The following is a 6,206-nucleotide window of genomic DNA, read 5'->3' on the forward strand; positions in this document are numbered from 1 at the left end:
TCATCGCGGTGTTCAGTCGACTCATGTGTGACTCACCTTTGGCTAAAAACTTTGCGACTTTTCTTAAACGTAAAGAAATGCATCATCTTTCGTTTTAAAAGGATTTACCTACACAGCAAAATTGAAATACAGATGATGTAGAAATCGTCAGCCTGTAAACACGGCTGCGACAACTGATGATGAGCTTCTCCTCAAAAACCAGCCCGGGGTTGACTCCATTCGAGAGTGGACACAAGCGTGGGTCTAACTTGTGAGTGAACATCACGCGTTAGACCCGGTAGACTCTACACAACTCTCAAACGCGACCACAGCGTTGTGGTGCTATAAGATCGACCGAAGACAAGATTCACGCTACGAAACTTCCCAGCAACCCAAATGCCAGACCTGTGGATCATATGACTTTGGTGAGATTGGTGGAGGTTTGCAGAAGTTTGAAGAAACAAGATGTTATGAACTTATGGGCACGGTCTTCGGCATGATTCTCAGTGTTACCGCTCATCACCATCCTTACTGCTCGCTGTAGACGTGCTCATACAAGTGAGCTCGTTTCCAGCGAATTCCAAAAAACATCATCGTTAATACTAAGGAAATGTGTAACTACGAACGTGTTAAATGGACTCATCATTTGGCGTTAAGTAAATCGCTAACAATTGACAGTAAATGTGAATGAAATATACATTTTGTCACAACCAGTTACTGGCATCATGATACGTTTTTTTTTCCGTCGAGTATCGTGATACCATCAATCATCAGATGCTTCTGGTGTAGAGGTGGATGATACGACAAAAATATCATATCACAATTCTACCATTTCTACCATAAAGCGTAAGTGTCACGATATATAGGTTTGCAAACTATTTTCTAGCAATACAATAATGCTGTATTTAAAAAACAAAACAAAACAAAAACCTTCAACGATACATTATTTGATGTCTACGTAAAAGTTATTTTTTTACATTTTTTACCATCATCAGTTTCTTCCAGTTTGTAATTATCGTTATAATTAGGGATGCACCGAAATGAAAATTCATGGCCGAAGCCGAATATAATGGAAAACTTAGCCGAAAACCAAATGCCAAACACGTTTTTTCGCATTTTTTCCATTTATTTTGCCATTTTTTTCACCATTGCATAATTTGAATAGTCAAAATGTGCTTTTTACTATTTTGTCTTGCTTTTCAAAGAAAAAAATCAATTACAAAAACTACTATTATTTAACACTGAACATTTTTTTTTCTTTCATCAGGCATAAGCTACCAACAAGGCACAATACAACTTTAAATAAATAAATGACTAAAATACAAATATTTTGATGTGGTCATCTTTGAGCCCCACTTGAATAGCCGATGTTAGGCCTTTAACTGACTGCTGAAAGAATTTAACACTCTGTAGCCTACAATTAAAAAATGCATTAAAAAGTGCAGAAAATTATTATATTCGGTTCTATACGACTGATTATATTGGGGATATATACCGCTCGCGTCCCTGTACACCTCGCGGAGTATTATAGTAGATATAGTATAGTTAGATACGTTGTTAATGTTATGTTTCTTGATAGATTTAGTTAGTTTAAACTATAGATTAGTTCATTTAGTTCCCGCTGGTGTTTCCGCTCCCAGTCCATAATACTAGTTCATGTTTCTTGTTTTGTGTTTTGACCCTGTTTTCTTTGACCGCGACTCTGATTCCTGCTTTGACCCGTTTATGCCCGTTTATTATCTCGCGACGTGACAGAATACTCCAGTACAGAAACAAAACAAACGCATGTGTCCACAGTAAACAATGTCACGGTTGTCAACATCCAAACAGCATGCGCTCGCTGAGCACTCGTGCACGTAGCTCGTGCATGCGCGCCCCCTCATCTCTCCGAGCGCACTGCTGGAAGTGGAGGTTGTGACATTCGCGCGTCTCATTCTGGTTGCTAGGCTATTTGGTCGCGTCATCAAACACGTCATTGTTCGGTCAAATTTATTCGGCCTTTTCACTTATTAATTTTGGTTGCCGAACATTCGGTGCATCCCTAGTTATAATAAAATTTTAGAAAAACGTTTCATAAAAGACAGCATGCAATGAAAAGCGTATTGGCATAATTTATAATGATATTGGTCAATTGAAATTTTTTGCAAACTATAAATAAAATACATCTGAGCTCATAGCTTCTTATAATACCGTTCCGCTGTTTCATAAACCTAAACACTGAGATGTTGGAATTTTAAGATATCGAGTTGTAGATTTTACAATCAACGACAAGGGTAAAGCTATTTTACACTATTGTACACTCAATCATTTTGCCTGAAACATCTGACAATGTCCTTGGTGTGGCACGTGAATAGCATGTTGAAAACGTTCATTGTTTTGGAGCAAAAAATAAAATAAAATCCAAACAGAACCTCGATATCATTATTTTTGTCTATAAGTATCGTGATATGATATCGTGCATCGTATCGCCGACCCATTTTAACGACGGCCTGAATACTTTGGGTTGTTTCAGTTATTTTTGGCGAGATATCTCCATGTCTTAGCGGTGGAGCTCTCGTCAAGTTCATGTCACCATTTCTGTCAACAAGGTCAAGGCTTCAGTGACCGGATAAAACTATTTTTTCCTCAGGGTAGGACTGAGGGGAAAACCCCTACGTTGCCGACGAGGATAGAAATAAAATCACAGCAGACCCCATCTCTCTATGTAAGCCTAATTTCGTCCGAATAAAAATCAGCACCAAAAATGATTCTCAGGCAGAACTTTAGTCACGTCCACCACGATTCCTGAACCCTCATCCGAGTACTTATACTGCTGTATTTCACTAAACAGACCAACCATGATACTTGCTTCCAGCTTTCTCCAAAATGAGGAACTTCAGTTACCTGTCCTGACAATGCCTTTCGGCTTTTAAATCGAGGAAGTGCGAGTGCTGGCCGTAGCTAGTCAGCCTAACACGAGTTTTGAAGTGTGCACCGACGAACATGGCCGAAGCGTTTGTTAACGAAGAATCGAGCTCTACCGTTGCTCGTCTGCTTCACTCTGGCCACCTGTGCGTTCAGCTGATGGGGCATGGTGCCAACGAGACACTGCCTTCCTTTCCAGAAATTACGCTTCACACGCTCGAATCACTCCGGGCATGAAAACAACGCTATTGTCCATGACGCTACATCATAGCCTATCCTGCACATGTTGCAAAGCAGCTGACACGGCACAGGAACACAACATAACAGGACACTTACCTACAACTAGCGCTAAAGTCAAACACCTCGCAAAAAACAACAACAAAGAATTCCCAAAAGCTTTTGTGTCAGTAATACAAAAAGCATCGCAGATAACGGCGTGTCCCTTTGATTAGTCCTGTTCAGTGACTTTCATGACTCAGCACAGTGAATCCCAAGAACTGCTAACAAACATCAGGAGCTTTTCATCTGATCTGCTACTCCTCAGAGTGAACATGTTGAGCGTTTGCCCAAGGCTTGATACGTATCTCAAGCTTTGAATCGAAGAGTTAAAGTCTTCTGATTATTTACTAGACCTGGATGTAATGTTCTACCAATTTTCATGGTGTGTAAAGCCAAGGAAGATAAGAAAAACACAGGATATTAGATGAACTTGGAGCAATGTGCAAACGACGGCGGCGACTCACAGAAGTTGGCAAGACTGGCGTTAAAACCTTTTCAGATACACTGTTAGAATACCATATTTCTCGTGTGGAAAAACGACAGTCATTTCAGTTCAGAAGTTATTCAGTGTTCAGGAAGGAGAAGGGGGGGGGGACTGAAGGCCTTTTGTTTAAGCACTGAACACAAAGCAAAGTGGTTCACATGAGGGGGGCATGTCCAGTCTTTGTTCATCTGACTCAGGAGGTTAGTTCTGGTAAAAAAAAAAAAAGCAATTAAAACACAGCTAAAGTCCAGGTTAATTCAAGTTCTGTGGAAAAACAATCACCACTTTAAACACTCGACTTTCCCTGCGTTGTAAAGAAACACACAAAAGCCGGTTATCAAAAGTACTGCGACTCAGATAGATGAGGTTTCCTTTCTTAACACTAGCCTCCAACACTCCAGTCTGAACAAGTCCATTCTCTCCTCATATTTGTGTTTACACACATTTTATTTCTCTCCCTGTGAACAACAACAACAACCGAAAAAAAAAAAAAAACTTCCGAGCCCATAATAAATCCATAATGTTTTGCTAACGCTTAGCTTAGCACTACCATCACAGGCCAACTTGCACAGGATCAACCCCGGGGGTTTGTGTGACGATTTAACACGTCAAAATCGGGTGGTTTTTAGTTATTTATTTATATTTGACGTTACACGCCGTTGGTGAGATTATCAGACGTGTTAAAACGTGACCGGGTGACGTGAAACTTCTCGGAGAAGAAAAGAAAAGGGCTTGAAAAAGAATGAGTGTGTGTGGGGAAATTGAGTAAATAAAAAAATTTCAATAAATTAAATAAATAATAATAATTTTAAAAAACTGTCCGGTGACGTGTTAGCTAGGCTAGTTCGAAGGACTGAAGGGGAAACGTGATACCTAGCAACAAAACGGTTTCAATTTGTGCGCGTGCACACGTACGCTTACCTTTTTTCAGAATAACGCTAGAAATGTATGTCCTTCATGTCAACAATGGTTCGAGGACATACGGTACTTTGTTGTTTTTTTTCTGTTTGTTTGTTTGTTTTGTTTAGTGTTTTTGGAGGATTTTTGTGAGGTGGTGGAGGTTGTTGAGGAGGAGGAGTAGAGGGGGGGGGGGATAGACCACTATGTCGACATTAAGACTCCCGATTTGAGAAAGAACAATCCAGTTTAGACTCCAAATCTTGGGCGAGTATGTAACGGTAACATCCAAATCTCGGAAAGCCCAAATTCCCTTAATTTGAATCCCGGCTGATTTGCGACTTGAGCAGTTTGTTTTTATTCCGCTTTATTCATCCCCACATCGCGAGATCCTCCAGGGTTTTTACATCCCTGCGCTCTTGGGCTTTTCTTCCCAACGATGCTCGGCTCCAAAAGCCGATTTTTTGCTATATATAATCCCGTGGCAGTGACAGAAACCCTTATTTCCATGAAAAACAACAACAACAAAAACAAGCTCGTGTACAAAGCGCGAGCTTCTATTCGAGATTAATCCGTTTTCAAGCTCGCGACTGGGCAAGCTGGCAATTTTCTGAACAAAAAAAATAGACACCAGTGTTTATACGGACACATCCGAGATAGCTTCAATTCCTTTCAGTTTTCAAATTCAGCACAATCCCAAAGGCATATCTCCGAAAAACGAATATCCCATCCGAAATAAAAACGTGTCGGCTTTTTAATAAAAACAAAAAAAAACACATTTATTAAGACACCGATATTAAAGTTGTAGCTCGCACTCCAACGGTAGCCATATTTGAGTGCGGCCGCATCACGCCTCTGTAGTCTCGCGCCACAGCGCCGCAAAGTAGTCACTCGGTTTAAGCGAAAAGCAGTCGGATTTTTCGTGCCTGTCAACAAACACGTTGTTTTCCTTGATTGTTTATAATAAACGGTTATACACAAGCGGTGTTTGTCCGTAACAACGGTAGCTGCTGAGAGAAAAAAACATTTTCGCAAGAAAATAAACTGACCCTGCGGAGGGATATGCTGGAACGCTCAGCAGGTGAGGCGACCATTTTTTTAATGGAAGTGTGGAAGATGTGGTGCGGAGGACCGGAACGGATTTGTTTTTGGGCAACACCAGGACTATTTAGTTATTTTTCATGTGCAATCGCTGATTTTTTAAAAAAAATCCTTACTTGTACAAATAACCCGGAACATATATAGAGCAATATTTATTAATGTTTTCAATAAAAAACTAAGTCATGGCCTCAGTAAAAGTTGGTGAGAAGATTTGGAAAACTGATGTCTTTAATCTTATTTTATCTAGTACACCTTATTATTATTATTTTTTAAGTAAACCGGAGCCTGTTTCATCAGACACTTAAGTTACACGTCATCATGAACCAGGAGTACGGTTTCTTTAACAGACATAGTGTCGTAAAAAATATAAAAAAAATCAATTAATATTTCGATATTAAAGTTGTAGCTCGCATGCCAACAATAACTTTATTTGATTGCAGCCGTTGCAAAAAGTAGTTCGGTTTATAAGAAAACCAGTAAGGATTTTTTTTATCTCTCAATAAAGATATAACTTTTACAGGTTATTCATAATACATGATCATATATATGTTATATTTGTATA

General features: G+C 39.6%; 1 protein-coding gene across 7 annotated transcripts in view; it reads right to left on the reverse strand.

Moving 5' to 3' along the window:
* kmt2cb (lysine (K)-specific methyltransferase 2Cb) overlaps positions 1-5,991 on the reverse strand; it is a 66,628-nt gene extending 60,637 nt beyond the window's left edge. For 6 of the 7 annotated variants that reach the window (XM_053628554.1, XM_053628555.1, XM_053628553.1 and 3 more), the window contains exon 1: positions 4,568-5,990. The gene's annotated coding sequence lies outside the window, so the exon portion shown is untranslated. Of the gene's footprint in view, positions 1-4,567 lie in introns of all 7 variants that reach the window. The other variant, XM_053628551.1, reaches the window with a different exon arrangement.
* Positions 5,992-6,206: the final 215 nt, after the last annotated feature.

This window comes from Ictalurus furcatus, chromosome 7, assembly GCF_023375685.1.
Source record: "Ictalurus furcatus strain D&B chromosome 7, Billie_1.0, whole genome shotgun sequence".
NCBI classification, from domain to species: Eukaryota; Metazoa; Chordata; class Actinopteri; order Siluriformes; family Ictaluridae; genus Ictalurus; species Ictalurus furcatus.